Here is a 3,535-nt window from a genome sequence, read left to right on the forward strand (position 1 = left end):
CTATCTATGCTCAGCAAAGGTATTGCTGGATTGTATGGGACTTCTATTGGTAGTGCTTTATGAATAGCCATATTGCTTTCCACAGTGGTTGTACATACTTACAAGCTGACTAGCAGTATCCTCCTATCTCTCTGTACCCTTTCCAGCATTTGTTATTCTTTCTTTTTTGGGAATTGAGCTATCATTTTGGGTATAAGGTTGATATCTCATCACTGTTTTGATTTGCATGTCCTGAATGTCTAGTGATTATGAGCATTTCCTCATGTGTTTGTTAGTCATTCAACTGTTATCTTGAAAAAGAGCATTTTTATTATTTCCAATTGAATATAGTTCTGTGCTAGTTAAAGAGTTGTATCTTAGTAAGCATTATCTGGTTATCTTGGTATGCTCACGGTTTATTTTGAAGCAGTGCTTTAGAATTTTGCTGAATTCTAAGAAAAAATGATATCTCTTCTAGGTTTATTGTTGCTTTTTAAAAAAACTTTCATTATTTTAAGATTAATTTATTCCCGAGCCATGAGTTTTTGCTTCTTCAGTTTCTTCTAAGAAATCTTTTTCTTTTGTGCAACCTCCTCTTCTGGTTTAGGATCAATTTGTTCCTTTTCAGTCAGGCTCATTTCAACGTGGCAGGGGGAGCTCATGTATGGATTGATCTGACCATGAGCTCTGTAAGTCAGTGGCGCATCCTGGGGGCTTTGTTCACCTGGATGTGCTCAATGACCAGAGAATCCACATCTAAACCCTTCAGTTCAGCATGACTTTCTGAATTTTTCAGCATGTGAAGCAAAAATTGAGCACTCTTTTTGGGCCACTGACCCTGAGTCCAACCCCACTGGGCACACCTACCAATGCCACCATTGTAACATCAGAAGGGCAGACCCTGCTTCTGCAGAGTGACGTCTTTCAAGTGCTTGGTGGCTTTCCGGAAATGCATGCCTTTGATGGCCTGGGCAGTTTCCCGGGTGTTTGTGAAGTGGACCCAGGGGTTCAACCCTCTTGATTTGCAGGGTTTTGCAGGGTTTTCTGGGTCAAGTAAGTAGCGAACCATTTGGGCTGGTCACTTTAGGCCTCTACAGTTAGAGCTTTATTGTTGCTTTTATGGGCAAAAATTAGAACCCAACATCCTCACCAGGAGGAAATAAGATGTATGAGATTGCATTCCACTGTTGGTGTACTAAGGCTGGAGCCAAAAGGATGTGACAATTTTGGCAGAAAACTGTTATGTTCATATCGGCAGAAAGTGAGAATGTTTTAACTTAACACCCGGCGCTTTCTGCCTGTTCTTCACATTTCTCCAAAACCTCACTACGGATGTTTATCCTTGATGTTAAGGATTGGAGTTGGCATCATGAAACTCCTGCAGTGATTGAAGGTGTCTAGTTTCCACCCTGTATTTTTCTTCCCACCATCTCTTCGGACAACAGAAAATATTTTGGTTTGTAACATCCCAGTTTTGTGTAGTTTAGTTATCTGGAGCCCTTTGTCTTATGTGGATTTGATCTTTGCCCTTGATTTCACAGGCAGCCTCCCACCGAGTTGGAAAGGAAAGGTGGCCATGCCTGGGTAAATGTGCACTTTCCTATAGTATCAAACTTGATCCATCCTCAGTCACCTTGAACAACCTCTCCCAATTATTCTGACTATACCTTCTCTTCCCCTTGTGCACATTGGCGTGAAGATTTGGAATGTTCATTTTGTCAGTACTATGGTTATTCACATATTATGTACCTCATAGTTTTAAGTTATGAAATACTCAATGATGCTTAACAAAATGAGGAATGATAAAGGAATATGGAAACATTCCTTACATGTAATACAGCGATGGGTTCTTCAGCCAAACCCTTAAGCCCTTTCAGCACAATCAGATGGAATGAAGTTATAGAGACTCTGGTCCCTCAGTGAACATCATGGGTTTTGGGCAATGATGATGAAAAATTGTCAAATTCTCGTAGAAAATGAGAAGGTTTCAAGGTCAGCTGAGAGGCTGGGTGCCTTAAAACCTGGGTGTAAAAACTGTACTGCCTGCGTTGTGCTGTTTGGGGTGGCATTGAGTCAGCTCTGAGTCATAATGACCCCATACAAAACAAAACAAGACGCTGCCCAATCCTTCACCATTCTCACAACCCTTGCTATGTTTGAACTTATTGTTGCAACCATCAATCCACTCTGCTGGTGGGTTTTCTTTCTTTCTTTCTGATGATCATCTGCTTTACAAGCATGATGTTCTTCCCCAGGGATTGGAGCCTCCTGATTACATGTCCAGAGCATGTGAGAGCAGGTCTTGCGATCCATGCTTCTAAGGAGCATTCAGAGTGTATTTTACCCCCAACACCGATTTGTTTGTTCTCCTGGCAGTTCATCCATGTTGTATTCAATATTCTTCAGAAACACCATCATTCACATACATCAATTCTTCTCTGGTCTTCCTTATTCACTGTCCAGCTTTTATATGCATAGAAGATATGATGGGCCAGGGCACAAGTTGCAATTATACAAAATCTTCATGTGGTCAGTAAGTGAACACTGCTAAGAATCAACTATTCTATAAACATTTGCTAGGGATCTATTTATCAGACACTGTATTGGTGCCACAGTACAAAGATCTCTTTCTTCAAGGGGTTCATTGCCTTATGAGTTCATTATTCTATTGGTTTTTCTAGTGTGCAGATAAGAATGATGTTTAAATGTATGCAAATATATGATAAAAAAAGTAAAGGCCAAAACAAAACAAAACAAGAATGCCAATAATTACTGGGAAAGATTTTAAGTTTAAGAACTGATGCATTTCATTATGTATGCATTAATCACTCTTCCTTAAATTATTTTTCTCTATATACTCTTCCATTTTACCTAGGATTAAAAGAAAAACAGTTTTCTACTGAACTTTTCCTTTTTTTTTTAGAAATCATTTTATTGGGGGCTTATACAACTCTTATCACAATCCATCCATCCATTGTGTCAAGCACATTTGTACATTTGTTGTCATTATCATTCTGAAAACATTTTCTTTCTACTTGAGCCCTTGGTATCAACTCCTCATTTTTCCCCTCCCTCATGAACCCTTGATAATGTACAAATTATTATTATTTTGTCATGTCTTACACTGTTTGATGTCTCCCTTCACTCACTTTTCTGTTGTCCATCCCCTAGGGAGGGGAATCTATGGAGATCCTTGTGATCAGTTTCCCCTTTCTACCCCACTTTCCCCTTACCCTCCTGGTATTGCTATTCTCATTATTGGCCCCGAGGGGTTTCTCTGTCCTGGATGCCCTGTGTTTCCAGGTCTTATCTGTACCCATGTACGTCCTCTGGTCTAGCCGGATTTATAAGGTAGAATTGGGATCATGATAGTGGGGGGGTGGGGGGCGGGCGGGAAGGAAGCATTAAAGAACTAGTGGAAAGTTTTATGTTTCATCTGTGCTACACTGCACCCTGACTGGCTCATCTCCTCCCCGCAACTCTTCTGTAAGGGGATGTCCGATTGCTTACACATGGGCTCTGGGTCTCCACTCCACACTCCCCTTCATTCACAATG

The 3,535-nt window shown here is 40.6% G+C and overlaps 1 pseudogene; it reads right to left on the reverse strand.

Annotated features, from left to right (window-relative positions):
- Positions 1 to 503: 503 nt before the first annotated feature.
- On the reverse strand, positions 504 to 1,048 carry LOC105978740 (annotated as a pseudogene).
- Positions 1,049 to 3,535: the final 2,487 nt, after the last annotated feature.

This window comes from Echinops telfairi, unplaced genomic scaffold (genome assembly GCF_000313985.2).
Source record: "Echinops telfairi isolate 266 unplaced genomic scaffold, ASM31398v2 ScPeMD7_4;HRSCAF=17, whole genome shotgun sequence".
NCBI classification, from domain to species: domain Eukaryota; kingdom Metazoa; phylum Chordata; class Mammalia; order Afrosoricida; family Tenrecidae; genus Echinops; species Echinops telfairi.